Consider the following 20,211-nt stretch of genomic DNA (forward strand, 5'->3'; position numbering starts at 1 on the left):
AAAGGAATTCGCGGCTGGAGTATAAGAAGTGGAATTGATAGCAAACAAGAAATTGTCATCACATTTAGGTGCGATTCGTGGGACAATTCATTAGACTAAGTTACCTTAGGGATAACAGCGTAATCTTCCCTCAGAGTTCATATTTACGGGAAGGGTTGCGACCTCGATGTTGGATTAAGATAATAATTAGGTGCAGTAGCTTAATTAATAGGTCTGTTCGAGCTTTAAATTCTTACATGATCTGAGTTCAGACCGGTTTAAGTCAGGTCGGTTTCTATCCCCAATTTAATATCAGTTATTAGTACGAAAGGACCATAATTGAAAAATATTTTTTATGTTTTGAATTTTATTACTATTTTGGCAGAAAAGTGCTATGGATTTAGAATTCATCAATGTAGGTTAATTTCCTTATAATAGTACTTGTATTTAAATGATATTATTTTAAGATTTTTAGGAGGAAGGGTAATTCCTAAAGATATAGGGTGTTTCATTAATATGAAAATAGTTCTATTTGATATACCTAAAAATAAAAATATTAATTGTCTGATGTCAGAGGTTATTTTTAATTGAAAATATTAGTTTTGGAGACTAATGATGAATATAATTATTTACATTTCTTTTATTAAAGCTTATTTTTATGAGAAAAAAGATATTTGTATGTATGGTAACTCTAAAAAATTGAATGACCCCTTTTTTTTAGGTTTTCATGCACTTTTCGTGATGGGGAGGGAGATTTCGAAAATGCTAACTTTTATTTTCGTTAAGTAATTTTTCATCCTATTTTTATTAATATTTAATTTATTTCTTTTTATTAAAGATTATTTTTCTGAGAAAAAAGATATTTGTGTTGCATTAGCATGACACGATGAATAGCTTACTTAACTTACAGCCTTTAAAATAAGCCTATCCATCTTGTAACCTCCCACTGCGACCTAGGTGTGATCTTTGATGACAAATTAAAATTTCAGGATCATATTTCGATGATCGTGAAAAGAGCAATGGCCATTGTTATGGTATGCTATATGGACTAACAAACCTTCACGACCCTGTCGCTTTAAGAACAGTTTCTTTCGGATGTATTCTCCCCATACTATAATACTGCTCATCAGTTTGGTCTACCGCCTGCCCCACTACTCTAAACTTGCTCAATCGTCCTGTAAACTTCTTTCTTGCTGTTGCCCGCCATCGAATCCCCGCACTCAGATATTTCGCCCGTGACGCTATCCTTTCCTCCCTCAGGATATCTAGCATAAAAGCCGCCGTGTCTTATCTGACCTCATGTTTCTGCATAGAATCTTCGGCGGTTCTCTGCGGACAAACGAAATTCTCCCTCTTTTCCGTTTTCATGTTCCTCCTCGCCCCTTACGAAATAACTCTCTGCTTCACATTCCGCGATTCCGTCTTTCCATCTCTCAACGCTCTCTCTTCTACCAAATCCCCTCCTTGTTTTAACTCCATAGCTTCAAAAATCCCTTCCCTGGACCTCTTTTCCTCTGCCACTAGTTACAAAGCCACCTTAAAATGCCATCTGAATAATTCACCATTGTCTAATTGCCCCTTGTTATGTTTAAAAATTTTGTTTTCTGTTAGTTTTTATTTTTTGTGCTATTGTTTGTTATCTTTGAGGTATTATTTATTTAATGAACAGCCAATGTAGAGGCCTTTGGGCCGTTTTTGGTGATGAAATAAATAAATAAACAAATGAATGCTTCCCAGAAACACATCTCGTAGTTTCCGTTTGACGCAGATTCTCGGAATGAAGAATAACAGTTTAGATATGGTCCTTACTCTGTGGCTCGACTATGCGTAAAATTATGGCCAAAAAACATTAAAAAACGGAATGATAGCAGCCTTCGCACAAAAAGTGTGACAATATAGTGGCAAGCCACAATTAATTCCTGTTGTCTCTCCATTGCAGTGGCTCTCCTTCACTAAACTATAGCAAATGAGAGACATGCACAAGCATACCACAATGAATTCCATGTCGCCCAACAACTCCTGTTATACCATTTCTTTGTAATTGACGAATGATTCTCATCAGTGGACTGTAGGGGGGAAGGAGAGGATGCAATGCCCCCCCAAACCCTCTGAGAAATCAAAAAATTATATGAAAATCTTATCCGGATTTGATACATAATAACTGTATCTGCTAAAAGTTAAATTTTAAGTGCCACAATGGTGTAAAATGCATTTTCAGGCTGTTAATTTTCAAAACTTTTCCTGAAATACCCGTTTCCTGGGGGGGTGTATCCCCCAATAACCCCCCTCATGTCCCCCCAAAGCTCCCTCACCCCCCCCAAAGCTAATTCCCATAGTTACGCCACTGATTCTCACGATTGTGCCATGGCAACCAACAAGGTAACAACCGGTAGCCCAGCAAGGTCAACTTGGGTTCATAGCACGCAGGTAACGAATCTAGTAAATGGCGGAATGAAATAGGAAGACGTTCTGCCACTCTGTTATTACACTGGAGAATAATAACTTACGTTCCTCTGACATCTAATAAGGCATAGCATAAACCAAGAAAACCCTTTCCATTTTAAGAGAAATCTCCCAGTGAAAATCAGCGTTGGTGTTCAGACAAAAGGTCTGTTCAAACGATACATTAACACGTACGAGTTCCTTAATGTCTGTTTGTGTGAGTGACTTTCGTGGACCGGAACGGAACATAAATACTAATGCATGAACCAAATCAGAACAGGTTCTATTGTCAGTACATGCGTTCGCACAAGTTAAACGGTGCATTTTCGTGTTAATTCACGAGTTCATACATTCAGACCTTAACTCGAACATGTAAATGTATTGTGTGAACAGGCCTTGAGAAGAAATTCCCTGAACCTTTTTTAATTTTTCATAACTACGCAACAACAATGAAACTGTGACATGGATTAAACTGAAACTGTAACAGCGGACTAGTCAAGAACGATGCTTACAGGGGAAAAAATAATTTCTGATATTAGGAGTGCCATCTCTCGGAAATTCTAAGGAATTATCGAACGACTCTCGCATTTGTAATCCATAACTCATTTTTTAGTTGCAAGGTTTCGGTTCGTAACTAAGTCATTTAACTTTAAATGAGAAAAATCATAAGTAATATACAGTAAAACCTCTATGTAGTGAACCTTTTTACATTGAATTTGAATTAAAAGAGATCACATCGTTTTCTCCCGAATCATGGTAAAAATCACGTGATAGCGCTCGCTTTCTGTAATTATTAGATGAAAAATATATGTTCAGTAATACATGCATGTTTGTTTAAACACATAAATATAATTGTTAAGAAGACGTAGTGCCTTTCATTTCCGAAAGATATGAAAAAAATGGTGCCTATCACAGAAACCTCTCTATAGGGAACCTCCAAACATCAAATTGCACAAATTTTGGTCCCCTCCATTACGATGTAAAGAGGTTTTACTGTATGTAGATGTGATAAATTGGTAAACAAACCAACATCATAATTTTATATCCATATTATTGACACGCTTTACCAGTTCAGTTGAACAATACATTTCAATCTGTAAAATCTGGTTTAGATAAACAACAGAAAACGCCTTAGGGTTAAATACTTCTCAGACTTCGAAATTACGATACTACCTTCGTGTTGATACAATATTTAAAAATTAAATAAAGTGCAATGCACATTTTTTTCAGATTTCATTTCTTTTCAACCAATAATTAGCTCAATTTTTCGGATGAAATACAAATATTGTACGGACGCCCGAAGTTTCAAAATCGAAAACTGAGGGTTTACGAGGCTCTATATTTTGATTTTCGCCTAAATTCGAGGAATTAGTCCTTGAAATGGATGAGGAGGATTAAACCGTTATGCATCGCACGTGAAACTAATAACAGTTATAGTGGGGCCGAAATAAGGGAAAGGAAAATGTGAATGGTGAGTTGAAGTGCTCCAAAAAGCCATAGCGAATTCTCCTTGTCCATTTAACACCATTCGTCCTTGAACCAAACCACCTTGACCCACTTCCTGTTTCTTTAACGATCGCTCATAATTTCCCTCTTGATTTTAAAGAATTAGCCGAGTTTTCATCTCGGGAAGTGACCGTATCATAGCAACTCATTCGAAAAGTATCATTTCTTCAGCTCAACGGAATCATAGGGTAGTTTCCTTCATCAAAGAAAACGAAATGAATTGATTGCGATTCCGTACCAACCATTAGTGTATTCATAATATACAAATTATTTGGTTTTATAAATCCCAGTTTAGACGGTCAATTTATAATACCATAATCACCTATTAAAACTGCCTATGGTCGGAAAATTTCCTTCGTTTGATAGGGAATAAATAATCCTTAATTAAGCCAAGTGCTACCTGCTAGCAGCCTGCATCGTAGCGGCGCTCATAGCCTCGCACTAAGGTGGCCTCACACAGCGGAAGCCGGAACTAGAATGACGTCACACGAGCTAATGCCAGCATTCATACTTAGCCATAACGTTTTCGTGCGCTTGACAATTTTTCTCTTATCATTTAATCGCGAAATATAGACAGATCATTTAAAAATCTAAAAGCGTGAAATACGTACTCCAGGAGTAATAATCTTCCGACTCAGGCATATAAAAATAATAGGAAACCACCCTATTATATGCAATAAGCCATGCACACACTGGTAGTTGAAAATTGAAAAATAAGGTTTTATGTTATCCTGATCCTCTGTTTTCCGTCGAACTTCGAAGAAATTGTCCTTGAAATGGTGGAAAAAGCAGAGGCCGTGATGCATCGCATATGAACCGTTACTGAGTCCGTAATAAGGCCTGAAGATGCAGAAAAGGTCCTCAAAAATCACTCTACAGTCAACCGCCCTAACGGTTATGTAAGGAAGGAGTTTAACATTTCAACGAATAATTAATCGCTTGAGAATTCAGTAGTCATGCGACATCCCCAACACCTCACACGACTTAATAGTTTAGCTCTAGAATAACTTTACACGGACTAAATAAAATAGGCTCTGTATTTACAGTTAATAACATACTGTATTTGTCAATGCTAGCTATAGCTAGTATTATCAACTAGTAGCTTATGCTTAGCTAATGCTTGATATATTTGCATGCTTCTCTTGCCATGTTATAACTCTTGCATGAATCTCTCACGGCGCTAACTCCTATTACCAACTAGTAGGTTTATTTGCATAGTCGTGACTTGAAGCCTTTAACCTTTCTTTCCTAGCATGTTACTTAACCCAATCCACAAACTGTACATGGAATCATTATTTTAATAACTTTCGTCGTTTAAATACACTCGCCATTTACATCCTCTTTGAGCAATGTGCATATACAATATGTTCGTTTTTAAAAATGCCTCTTTTAAAAATTGAAAAACGTGTAATTACTTTGGACTCCATCTCTCACAGAGCTCTACCACATCTACTACTCATAGCATAGACCCAATCGGCTACTGAACTGAGTATTAGTTAGACATAAACAGCAAGACGTAATGTGAATCTAAGGATAGGAAAAAAAACCCCGCCACGGAGCCCGAAAGAAAAAACTCCGACGGCCCAAATGCCAGCAGGGACGTGAGTTTCTTCAGTGCATTCCATCCAATGATATTTATTTCGATTGGGCATTCGATCTTGGAGTTTGACTCCTGCTTCGGTAGCTCAGTTTCGTCCGCTTCCGTCCTCGTCGGCTCTTGGTGCCGCGAAGGCTAAGGATGCAGGTTGCTTCATGTGCCAACCTCCCACGTTTTCACCGACTCGACTACTTCCGCTAAGTGGGAGTCATCGCTGTCTACATATTACTGAAGACGATAGAACATTCGTATAGTACGAAAAAGAACGTGATGGAGAAGAAAAGCTGTCTGGAATATTTTTCAAAATTCTTCTTGAAATGAGATTTTGTTTCGAATGACGGTATCCGTGGAAAAGAAAATGAATTTACGCCATTCTAAATTTATAAACGACAGCAGTGATTAATTTGCGTTAAAGTGGATAAGTAAAAATATGGTACCGCCATTATATGTTTTGGAAATTCTTTTTTGGAGAAATTTGAATCTCCAACTTGAAATTGCTGCCGTGAAAAATAATCTGCTTTGCCACTAAGCCAACTCACTCACTGATTTCAATATAGTTTCGTTACGAGCTTTCCTAAGTCATTCAAGAGAACGAACCAGTCCTCTAGTGTCACTAAATCAAACTGAATTTTAGCACGCATTGCCAATATTTGCAGTGATGGTTCGGCGATTATTTTATACGCATTTTATTTTCGTTATCTCTCTTTGAAAAGCTACACAGTTAACTGTAAGGAAATGTACTTCGACGGATAGGCTAATTTAAATGAAAAAGTGATTTAAAGTTGCGAAGGTGGATTTATTACCAAGCATGAGCTATACAATTTATGTAGCATTAAATATTGCTCATATCACGTATGAATTTCTCTTTTAAGATGTAGTAATGATGAAGATATTGCGAGAGATGGGATTGTTGTTCAAATTTCTCTCCCACTGGTACCATAGACAATAAAGAAACTCAATTTCCAAACTGCGGCGAAAGTGGAACCGCTAAAATCTTTGCAATACTTTTGAATCCGACTGTACAAGGACTGTGTTGTTGTGGGTGTGAAAATTCCCCGAACATAATATCAACTGTTCCTCTGAGGTCAAAAGAAGGAAATCCTCAGGCAAGAAAGCGCTTCATCTAAAGAAAAGTCTCGTCATAAATTTCAGGGTTTCGTGATACTTTGGTGGGCCTCCAAAAGACCCCAAGTACACGAGACTCGAGCCAGGTGACCAAATCAGTATGGAATTAGCAGCATTAGCAATAGCAATAGCATTAGCAATAGTACTGTGAAAAATCATCTGCCTTACAACTAAGCATACTCACTCACTGCTTTCAATAGTGGTTCATTACGAACTTTCCCATGTCTCTAAGTCTCTAAGTGCCGTGAAGGCTAAGGATGCAGGTTGCTTCATGAGCCAACCTTACAACTTTTTAACCAACCCGGCCCCACCAGTTAAGTGGGTCTCGTGGGTGTCTACATATTACTGAAAACAAGAGAGCACTCGAGTAACACGAAAAAGAACATGATGGACAAGAATAACTGTCTCGAATATTTCTCAAATTCTTCTTGAAATGAGACTTTGTTTCGAATGACGATATCCGTGGAATACAAAATGAATTTTTGTCATGAAAAATTTTATAACGAGAGTAGCAGGGCCGTTTTAAGGTCGTCGTAGGCACTTTTAAAGTCGTAGGCCCTCCCCGACTTCATTTTTAATATTTTTCAAAACTCCACCCACACTTATTTGCTATTGGAAATCTAAATGAACTTTCCGCATTGTTAATTACTCTATGCAGTGATGATGTTGTAATTCCGGTGTTACATCATGCGCTTCGTATTCGTTGTTTATTGTTAATCGTGTGCTTCTTGTTTCTTAAGAAAATTTAAATGAAGTTTCCTTTTCTGAACTCAAATTGATAAAAACGTATCTTCGGTCAACGAAGGGACAAACACGACTATCCTCCCTGGCATTACTTTCAATTGAAAAGGATTTGATGACGGAAATGACATTTGAGGACGTCATATGTGACTTTCCTGAGACAGAGAGCCGAAAAGTTAACATACTGTAATTTTCAAATCTACAGCACTGCAGCTTGACTTGCTCAGGTGCTCATCTCACACGGTTATATGTATATGTAGTTACTTTGATAAAAACATTATTGAATTTTCCTGGCAATCTGAACTTGTTTTCACTTTATGTTCTGGCATTCGTAGGCCCTTGAAAAGTCCGTAGGCCCTAGGCAGAGTGCCTAATTGATGAAGCGGCCCTGGACAGCAGTGGTCAATATTCGTTAAAAAGGGTAACAAAAATATGTTCCTGCCATCTTATGACTCAGAAAAAAATTCATCGGAGAGGTTGGAATCATCCGAATTCATATTGCTATATACTCTACTTAACACCAAGCCAGCATACTCACTGATTCATATAGTGTCTACTTACGAGCTTTCCTAAGTCATGCAAGGGAAGGAACCAGTTATCTCTTACATATCAAAAAAACTTACTTATAATACACAGTGGCATCGTTTGCAGTTATGTTGAGGCGGATATTTGTTACGTACGAGGGGCATATGGAAAAATATTCGATGCGACATCTAATCACGAGGAGAATTTCCAATTTCGCGTATTTGTTTCCATTTAGAATGTCTACCAAACTCCACACGATTAAAGAGTGCAACAAGGCCGTAGCCAGGGTGGGGGGTGAAGGGGGATTTATCCCCCCCCCCCCGAAATGAAAAAATTAAATAGATACTTTATGCTCGCTTGGTGCTCACACGACGATATTATTATAGCGGCGCAAGGACATCTAGTAGTCCAATGCGACTTAAGTCAATATTTATCTAGCGGAGTTGTAGGTGCAGTGTGCGTAGTTGTAGTGCAGTGTGTGAAGTAATAGTGGTGTAAATTAGTGGAGAGGTGAGTGACTTATGAGACTCCTGAGGGACCGCAGAATTGACATCGACACCGAGGAATTAATTCATTTGGCCGCAGCAAAAAAAAGCTAGAAGGTTAAGTTAAATTTTATAATAATATTTTTATATTTTCCTTTAAGGGTTTATAATAAATATGTATATTTAACCGTATACGCTATTTTATTTATCTTATAAAAATAATTTTGTTTGTCTACTATTCCATAAACCCCCCCGAAAATATTTTCTGGCCTTGGAGTACAATAAACACAAGTGAAATGAAAATATCTTGAGATAAGATACCACAAATCTTCGGTCAGTATCCTCCACTTCGATCTGATTTCTGAAGTCCGTAATACGAGACAAAATATCTTAGCATATAATAGTGTGGTTTTCTATTATTTCTTTTATTGCCTAAATCGAAAGATTAATACTCCTGGAGAACGTATTTCACGCTTTTGGATTTTTGAACGACAAAATCTATCAATTGCGATTAAATGAAAATTGAAAATTTTTAAGTGCACGAAAACACGACGGCTAAATATGAATGCTGGGAAAACCCCGTGTGACGTTGTTCTGGTTCCTGCTTCCGCGTCAAGTGAGGTGACCTTGGGGCGAGGCCCTGAGCCCTGATACGACGCAGGATGCTATAGCGGGTAGCAGAGTACCCTGCTAACTGGTAGCGCTTGGCTTAAACAAAGATTATCAATACCTGATCAAACGAAGGAAACTTTCCGAACTTAGGTTATTTTAATTGGTGATTATTAAGAGATGTTTCCCTGAGCTCTGTGCCTCATGCATGCATCGGTAATCTCAGATGATGTAAAACTCCTACCTACTCGTATAGAAACTAGGTCCCTGAGACGTCACGTGGAGTGGAATCGCATGGGCGCCAATCTGGCCTTTTTAAAATGCGGTTAAAATTGACCATAGACATTCGTCTAAACTGGGATTTCTAAAACCAAATAATTTGTACCTATATTATGAATGCACTAATGTTGGGTAACGTATCGCAATCAATGCCTTTCGTTTTTTCTGATGAAGGAAACTGCCCCCTATTACGTAATCGATCTAACTTCCTCGCAACGCTTCCTAAAAAATCGATTTTTTTAAACCAATAACACCGATTTATAGCAAAAGGGCGAATCAACTTTGGCTGATTAAATAAATTAATCAATCAATCGCTATTCAGTCTGCTCTCACACTCTCCGTCAAAGCCAATGCGTGCATTCTTGGGTTGAACTCTCGCAGTTACATGAACTATTATTTCGACCTGCGACTCGATCAAGTAAAAAGTGAACTGTTTTTTTACATTGCGCTTAACCATGATACCTATCAGATAAATGAACATGGAAAATTTTGATGAGTCCATCTTCTATATTATTTCTACTGTATAGATACCTTTTTTTCAACTTATACGCAACCAAACTCTACAAATGAGGTACCAAAATGCACAGAATTTATCAGAAAACATGCGACGGCATATCTCACTTCCTAAATATTGCTACTGTTTCCTAAAATTGGTTTTTTAATGATAAAAAAAACGGTAAATATTCCTGACGTTAACGGCGCACAAACTGATACATTTGTTCATTTGCAACAATATCTCGCATTCTTTAAACAACTTTTATCAAAATGCGGCTGATTCCACATTCAAGTCTCCTGTTGATACGTAAGTATTAGTTTTCATGTGCGTTTAACAGAGGATAGTGTAATTACATCCAATGTTGTGTTTAATGAGATCCTCTGGCCTCAATTTGTACATGAACATTCCAATTAAATTTGTTCATAAGACCCTGCCTTTTTTCTACATTTTAAAATTAGAAACGCGCCCATCCCTCAGTGGACCTGCATTGAAAAGAGCGGGGGAAGCCCGCTGGGAGCGGACGCAGCACGTCTTATTTATACCAACAGCATTGATTACGGAGGTTTACCAACAGAGTGGGGAAATGAATCCGATAGCATTTGAAAGCACGATGAATCCTATGTTTGCAAGAATATAAATCAGTAGTTTTGGGTACAGCCGTTTTTATAGCGAAAGCGTTGCAGTCGCCGAATACAGCACTACGCAAAAACTAGCCTCCCTATCGTGTTTCGCTTGTCGCATGTCCTCTCCCCTCGGCGTCGCATTAACCCATTGGTGCACAAAGTTATTTTTCTCAAATATTCATTTCAAAAGTAATTATTCCGGTTAATGAGGTTCATTTTAAATTATTTCTGCAATTTTTTAAATCAATAGTTTAAATTATACAGCCACTCCGATATATCGGACCAGGGGCGCATATAACCGCCAGGGTAAGCGGGTGGTGCGGAGGCCTTCCGCCGGAAAAAAAAATTAGATGAATGGTTCAAAATGGTGATTATCACGGCCTTCTGAGGGATACTTTATTAATCCTCACCCTATTCTACAATCAATATTAATCATATTAAGTAAAATAGATTTAACTTAAAAATTTCTGTCAGCTCTGGGGGGGGGTTTTTATCCCCCAAAACCCCCCCCTCACTGCGCCACTGTATCGGACTGTCAGTTTTCAGTGTTCATTACAGATTCAAAATAGTACGAAAAAACTTGATAATATAGAAAAAATAAAAAGATCAACCTTTACGAAGAAAAATGAGATAAGAGTTATCATAATAATGAGCAAAATACTGCAATAAAAAATAGTTTGCGTACCCCGTGCGGGTGACTGAAATTTCTTTCAATGCCATGTATCACATAAATGCTTCTCAAGTCGATAAATTCAAGTATATAACTAAAATATTAGCGTGGCGGTGAAGACAGACATCAATTTGAACTTAATATAGCATCAAAATGTAGCGCAAGTCAATTAGAACCCAGAAAAAAATTAAATACGCGCGTCCTGTATATCGGACCTTGTGCACTATTGGGTTAAGTTACTCATTGGCAAGATAATTATCGGCGCAGCGTCCATTCGCGATGATGTCCCGATTGCCGTGAGAACAGCTGCCTGTCATTACGTTTCTGCAAGCGAAAATGGTTGCCTCGATTGAAATTCATCATCAATTTTAAAGAAGTTTACTACCCGAAGTGCTTACGCTTGAAAAATGTTCGGAAGCGGTGCAGAAAATTTACTGATCGCCATCTCAACGTTCACGAAATTCGTTGGAAAAGGGTGGTTTCCTATTATTTTTTTACATTGCGTAAATCGAAAGGTTATTACTCCTGGAATACGAATTTCATGCTTTTAGATTTTTAAATGACGATATCTATTTTTCGCGATTTAATGAAAAGTGAAAATCTTTAAGCGCGCGAAAACGCGACGGCTAAGTATGTATGATGGGAAAAGTCCGTGTGACGAATTTCTGCTTCCCGCTGCCGTCGTGTGAGGTGACCTTGGGGCGACGCTATGAGCTCCACTACGTTGTAGGCTGCTGGCAGGTAGCAGAGTACCCAGCTAGCAGGTAGCTCATGGTTTAAATAAGGAATATTAATACCTTATCAAACGAAGAAAACTTTCAGACCATAAGCAGTTTTAATAGGTGATTATAAAGAGATGTTTCCCTGAGCTCTGTGCCTCATGCATGCATTGGTAATCTCAGATGATGTAAAACTCCTACCTACTCGTATAGAAACTAGGTCCCTGAGACGTCACGTGGAGTGGAATCGCATGGGCGCCAATCTGGCCTTTTTAAAATGCGGTTAAAATTGACCATAGACATTCGTCTAAACTGGGATTTCTAAAACCAAATAATTTGTACCTATATTATGAATGCACTAATGTTGGGTAACGTATCGCAATCAATGCCTTTCGTTTTCTTTCATGAAGGAATGAAAGGAAACTTCCCTATTCTCAAATCATCGGGCATGATCATTGGTTTACGTCTTCTGGGTCAGAAAGTGTGTCCTGCTGATTGATTTCATGTCCAAGGATACAAAAGTCAACCACGCGAGGCACTATGCGACTCTAAGCAAAGTTTTAAGGGTAATACAGAAGGAATTACGCGGCATTTTGACAAAAGGCGTTCGATTGCGCCAATTCACAAGGTGTGATGTCCACCAGGGACAAGGATGTGGTCGTGGTAAATTTCAAGGTACTTTAGTGGGCCTCCAAAAGGCCCTAAGTACACGAGACTGAAGCCAGGTGACCAAATTAGTATATGGGCATTTCCATGAAAATGTCAACTTTTTCTCACAAATTAAAATTTAGGCTGGAAATATTTTATCTTCATAAATCAACAGCTAATTGATTGAATTTCAAGAAATCAATGTTTGAAATATTATTCACAGCCTTGCTAAAAGTGTTCAAACTATACTTCGTTTAACAGACCTTTGAAGATGTTTAAAATCATTGCACTTTGGAGGTTGAACTCGCAGTAATTCCGTCATATGTTAATTATGGGCTTGTTTAGAAGGTATTTCGATAATTAATTTTGTTTATGTACATGAAAATCGCCTTCATAAATGTTTTTCGATCATGCACAATTTTCTCTAAAGGTAATTCCGTCACAAATGGAATTGCCCATAGAGTATTAGCAGCATGTGCAATAGAACGCAATAGCAATACCTTGGAAGGGATAATATGACAAGTATTCTCTTAAATATGACGACCTTTTTAGTTGTATATATATTCGGCGGCTTGCTGGATAGATTTTCTTTTGCCTAGGCATAGGAAAGACTCCATAAAACACTATTCACGGGATAATTAAGAAATTAAAACAAACATCTTCATTGGATTGGAATCACTATAAACTCAAACTAAAAATAGACAAATACCCGCAATGGAAGATCATTCATCGGATCAAAACAATGTAACAAATTCTATTCTCCGATAGATATGCTATGTAATCAGTCACTCATTTTTTATTCGCAAGATGTTGATTCGTAACTAAGTCTTTAAAGACTTAGTCTTTAAAGCTTAAAAGAACAAAATATTCACACAAAAAGGCACATAATATAGATATATGTAAAGCCTTACTCATTTTTATTTCGCAAAATATTGGTTCGTAACTAAGTCTATCGAACTTAAAAAGACACAAAATGTGCATCATAAAGGTGGATGTAATAAATTTACGCGCAACTTAGCACCATTATTTTATGACCGCATTATTGATACAAAATTCCCGCGCATGAAATAAGTCGAGAATAAAACATCATTTCAACCTGAAAGTTGGGATTATAAAAAACAACAGAAAACGCTCACGGTAAAATATTAACCAGATTTCTACATAACGTTGCCTCCATCATATTAATTATATTTTTGACGTGCCACGTATAATCTATGCACATATAATTCTTATCTCCTCGCAAATAAAACAATTCACTATGATTCGTCCTGTTTCTATGAAGAAATTCCTGAATAGTTTTGTGTGTTGTGTGCTGATGCATGGGTATGATTGCGGACACTATGAACGATATGGTTAACGTAAGTAATCAAATATAAACTTGCAGGAATTTCATTTTTGAGGCTACGTACAAGAACAAGGTGGACCTAAAGAAAAATAATTGAGCAAATACCAAATGACGTCCAATTTGTGAAAGAATCAATGATAAAATATGAAAAGTGAGAATGTATTTTATTTTACGCAATCACCGCCTATAAAAGTGAACGAAGCAAAAATTGTCAGAACCGTTTTCATTACAATAGTAACCAAAACAAAGGTATCCATGGGCCACAAAACAAAAAACAAATATCTAAACAAATTAATAAAGAGCATTGATGTACGATAAATACGGGAGTACCTATATACGCATATTCCAACTGAAATCACAATTCATCTGTCACTCACACAGGCAATATATCACGACAAAGAATATTATAGAAGAAATTAACTATTAAATAAATGACGATTGTGAACTTCATACGTAAATTTTTTTGTGGTATGACTTATATGCACTTCGAACTATAGAAAGAAAAATGAAGACATGTTTGAAAATGAAGTTATGTTTGTAGTCATGGCATCTACACCAAAACAACCTTTAAAAGTTCAACACACAAAGACCTAAACTCACCAGTCTTTGGAACCAGCAAAGATTCCCAAAGACTTAAATCCAGTCGATTAACTGTGAAGGTTAGCGTTTCTCTATCACAGAGGTGTAAGCAACCAAGTTAGAATAATTTGATCGTATTTTCAACCATATTTTGCAGAACATTGTGTTTTATTTTCTTATTACGCAGGCGATAAAAAAGGGGGAAAGTCGCGTGGAATTTATATAAGGAATATTTGAGGCAGAGCCCTGAAGAAATTAGGATTCGTCAACCGTATTGTGGGAATATTTTCGGATGAGAAAGTAAAAGAAAGGTGCTATTTCGCACTCTTCCGACCGCACCTTGAATATGCAGCGATATCAAATGGGATCGGTTGCAGAAAGACTTAATCCGCGAACTGAATAAAATATAAAGGATATCAACGCATTTCGTCAAAAACTGCTACGGGCGTACAGACAGCGTTATTCAGATGTTAAGCGAATTAGGCTGGGAACCGCTGGAGACTCGGAGGCTGCGCACTAGGCTTAGATTGCTTGAACAATTGAGAATAAATATCTTTAAGAGCGACACGGAGAACATAATGTTAGAGCCACACTATATTTCCAGGTCCGATAGAAGCGATAAATTAAGAGAGATGTTTTGCCGAACGGATAGATATGGTAATTCATTTTTCTCACGAACCATTAAGAATTTTAATTAAGGCTAGTCGTAATTTCGCTACAGCATTTTCTTTGTTTGTGTAAACGGCTGGTGTCCTAACACCCCCTGCCACACACCTTTTTTGCATAACAAAAGAAAGAATAATAGTCCAAGAGAAAGGAAAATTCATCTGTCACTTACTGAGACTGTACCTCTTCATGCAGAGTACTACAGATGTAATAATTAGTAGAAAAAAATGACGATTGAGAATTCCATACGTAAAAGTGTTTGCGATAGAAATGAGATTCACATCCATCAATGATTCAAAAAAACTAAATAAATGGTTGAAAATGCAGTTAAGTTTGGAGTCATGTCTGCATCAACAAGGTCGACCTTCAAATGAAGAAGAACCTAAACCAACCAGTGTTTTCAATCGGCAAAGCTTTGCGAAAGACTAAAATTCAAGCCAAGAAATCTGAAGGTCATCGTCTCTCTCTTTCGTAAAGTAGTAAGCAGCCAAGTTATCTTCATTCAATCGTACTCTCAACCATATATTTTGCTTAACATTATGTTGCCTTTTTTATTGCGGAGGCAATTAACTCCAAATCTGGAATTTTCGACGAAAGAATGCCCGTTGGAATGACTTGGTAAAAATATAAAGTGACGGTAGGTGTCTCGCAGTGTAAATGAAAACAGCTGGATAGGTTGTTTGGGAGTTAACCTTGTATATCTATAGCAAGGATCTCCTAATGACAAAGAATTCTTTAACTGATTTAATAACAGAATGCATTCGGAAGAATTAAAAGTTATGTTAGGAGACTTCGCCATGATTTCTAACATACACTAGAGATCGACGCAAGAACATATGAAAAGGTAATTCCTTTGCGAAGAAGGGAGTTCATTAAAGGCTAATGAGTAGGTTTTCAGTAAATGCCAACTAGACAAGACTATTTAAATTACTTAATCACTATTTAAAATATTATCGAATAACAGCAGGCGAATCAATAAGTAGCATTGAGGCATAAACGTGTTAAATGTCACCAAGGAAACAATCCACTGTTCCCAAATAATATCAACAGCGAAATGAATAAGGCCAATTCTTCACCAAGTGAAATAACACCCAGAAGATCACTCATAAAGCCCATTCATAAGACGCTAATATCAATGACGAATACTCAAGTGTAGATCAAGTTTTAGAAGCCACTAAGTGGTGAAATGATTAGTTTTGAAACAAATTAATTAACCATGCAACGGGAAATTGAAAAAAAAATCCGTCACCTCCATCTTGAGATCTACACAAAAAAATCTAATCGCATAAAACGATCTATCGATCTTATTTTGTATTTTCCTTGCAATGGTGCTAACAATTCCATTCACGGAGGAACAAGCCAAAGAAAAATAAAATCTTCAATTCGTATACGAAAGCATATAATCCCGTGAAAATAAAAAACAATTTCTTCAATTTCAAGTAAATATTAGCACACCAATGGCAACTTTTTGGCATATAACATAATGAAATAATGTATAATATTAAAAAATGAAATCCACTTACCATTTCTCCCCTCAGGATATCCCTCCGACGTAATACGTATAATTCCCAGAATTTCCATACTCGTATAACTGACACTGCACTATTTTCACACGGAAACAATTTACTGAAATTAATAAGAAATAGACACATATTAACATAATGCTATCATCAAGCAGAAACCAAGAGTACAAAATACGAAGTATTAAATATTATCGAAGCAACGTCCGGCTATTGTGAACACGGAAAAGTTTATATCGGAAATTAAAAATTAGTGAAAAATGATAGTTAATCCACTTAATTATTCAATTCAATTCTTATTAATTGCTAAAGTCGTGTGATTCAACGGTAAAGAAGAGAAAGTTAGCGAAGAAGTCTTTTGTCGGTTGCATTTGGACGAAATATCCGAATAACTGTGATAAATTTAAGCGATCACAAATGCTTGCCGACGACACCAAGGAGAGAGACGCCTACTTCAAATATCAACACGAAATATTAAGGAATGAGTCTAGTGAGATATCCACACAACATCTTGTGACTGAAAACATCTGGGCGTAGCAGTCGGCGGTCAAATGGGGCAGCCTTGCGAGAATTCCATCACCTCGGTGACAAGCCCCACAGAACTCGGAATATTCTTGCGGCAATAGCTACGAAGACGAGAATGCTAGATAATAATAATCGCTTAAACCACACGATGGGGGACGAATTCCTCCATGTAAACTATTCTCGAAACCTCTTAAAGAAATCACCGGAGTAGTAAGAACGTATAGCCTTGGGGAAAAGCACTTCGTAAGCAATTCACATATTATCGCAATCAGGGCTAATCAATCAGAATCCGCCTTAGTGAAAATAAGATCGCAATATGATCGCTGCAACGTACTATTTACGAACATCTGATATGCGAGACATTCTGACGACATTACCTAAACTAGATAACTAGACATCGAACTATTTAAACTCGCAATAACTCTCAAAGTCGTGCAAGCGAAAAAGCGGTAATGAATAGGGGACGAATTGAAAATCGAAAAGAGAGAATATATCCCCAATAAAGTCCTATCGTTTGGCAGGAACAATGGAAACACAGAAATCACTGGCGAATATATCACAATTACGCTACCTTCAAACCTTTGAGGTTCTTTGCATAGGGTAATAAAAATAATCAAAGGCGGGATAAATCACAATAAAGCACAGAAACTCATGAATTGTTATAAGCACTAATAAAAGCAGATTCACTGATATATTAAACAATAAAATGTTATAGCAATGACATATGTATGACGCGATAAAAACGCAAACTTATGAATGGCTTGCTTACTTACGTCTTAACTCCACGGCGGTTAGCAGGAAACTGATAGGAGCTCCGCGGGTGCGATTCGTCACCTGAGTGAAGGACGTTTATGACGTCACGAAAATTTGAGTCTGATTTATTTCGTTAAAAAATAAAAAAAGAGTATCAGTGTTCAGCTAATAAGTGATATTCAATTTAAATTAATTTTGAAAGGTAATATTTTTAAATAAAATCGTTTTAAATAATTTTAAAAACTATTACGCCACTTTTTGATCAACGCTTTCGAACACCGATTGGCTTTTGTTTTCCTGACGTCACGTCTGCTTTCTTTGTGATTTCGAACAAGTTCGGCTGTCTCAGTGTCTGGGCCCTTTTGACTCTCCGACGGTTTTTAAATGCTCTATTCAACTCCTCATTCCATTTTCAAATCCTCCCCACCTCCCTGACTTTCATCCCCCATCCACAGCTCAACGGTCTTCTTAACCGTCATCACACCATATGACTCGTTGTGTCATTTCAAACTGCTTGCTCACCGATAGCGTAACATTGTCTACATCAACGGACAACTGTTTCTAACTCCATTGACGTCTGTATGACAACCCAATGGATACACGGATGCAGAATCGTGATTATTTTACGTACACGCAGAGTTTGCTGGATAAATTTAAAAACTGTGAAATAACGTGCGCATGCGAGGTCAGAGTTGGAAGAAAACCTGGTGCAAACAGCGGCTTGCTGGGACGACATTAACGTGATTGAAAGACTTTGGGTACGTGAGTAAAATATTATTAATGTGTATTATTATTATGGTTGCTATCGTATAATATGAATTCCATTGCTTGATTCGTCGTTGTTTGGCCAATCTAAATACATCAATACGGTCAACTGTTGGCATTATATGGTTCAATTTGCTGCACTTTTTGACGTGACATCTCATCACAAATATCTGGCCGCCCTGCTTTTTATCTGCGGGAAAATCGGTTTCTCTTTCATTGGCATTTCTCTCTAAAGGCATCTTTCAACGGTACATTAACACGAACGAGGTAATGTGTGAATGAATGAACGAATTCGGTCGATATGTACGGAACATTCACGAATGAATGAACCAAATTAGAACAGGTTCTTTATTCATTACATGCATTCGTTTAAGTTGGGTGTTTATCCGGTGCACTTTCGTGTTCATTCACGCGTTCAAATACATTCAGACGTTAAGTCGTAATGGTTGATGTTCCGTGAAAACAGGCTGTACGTGTCGGTCTCTTGTGTGCATTTTTACAGGTAAATTCTTCATCGCCGTTTTTCCGGGAAATGATCCTAAGGTTGATCTGCTTTACTGCCTACAGAGAATTGGGAGTACGGAATGAGCTGTTCGAGTGGTATGTCCTCTCCATGTTTACGTCTATCAATAGCAACCTCCCGTTTGAGGCAGCGTTTGAGAGATCGATGACATTATAATTATATTCTCGTAAATCCCCTCAAATATAGTTATATGCCCCAACGCAACAATTCAATGCCGCACTATAAGCTGCTGTGTCATTACGCATCCCTCATTAATATTCCATAAACTTATCGAGTTGCATTGGATGGATTATCGATATTGTTTTTCACAATTCAGTCCCATAATACATTACAAGTACTTTATTCAATTTCTCGGATTACCTTCCTGTATCTCATTGTCAGTAATATTTATTCCATGTAAAAAAGGTGGTCACTTATTGACATCTTAGATTACCATTACTTTATTTAATCATCTTATGAATATATTTCTAGCAATTGATGTAGATAACGATAATTCTATAAAATTTAATCCAGCTACCGGTTTCATGCAAGGTCTAATACTTATATTTACTTCCAAAAACCTTCCTAATGTTGTATTTTTTCTTTGGTGTAATTTTACAGTGATGCTGTACCAATCTTTTTCCTGGGCATTGATCCTGGTGTTGGTGTGGGCTGCTGTCACGGATATGAGAAATAAGCAAGGGAAAATACGGTGTCCACATTTGGTACGAGTATGGCATCGGAGCAGGAATCCAGGGGAAATAATTGTAAACACGTGAGTGAAGAAAATGGAATTTTCATTTGAAATTGCTATCTACACAGGGGTGCCAACCCCCCCAACCCCATAGCTGTACTACAGCTCACCCTCACTGAAGACCAAATCCTGCGAAAACAGATGCGACTAACCACGTATGTAGGGGGGGGGTAACAGGGGTCATAACCCCCCAAATTTTATCTAAAACAATTTATTTTTATTGGTCCCACAATTTTTGTATCCTTGTAAAGAAGTAATGAGAATGTTTATAGAGGGAGTTAGATATATTACGAACGCCAACATACTACGGTAGATCAGATAATAAAAATAAAATAACAGAGATATATAGATTGTAGGA

This window comes from Ischnura elegans, chromosome X, assembly GCF_921293095.1.
Source record: "Ischnura elegans chromosome X, ioIscEleg1.1, whole genome shotgun sequence".
NCBI classification, from domain to species: Eukaryota; Metazoa; Arthropoda; class Insecta; order Odonata; family Coenagrionidae; genus Ischnura; species Ischnura elegans.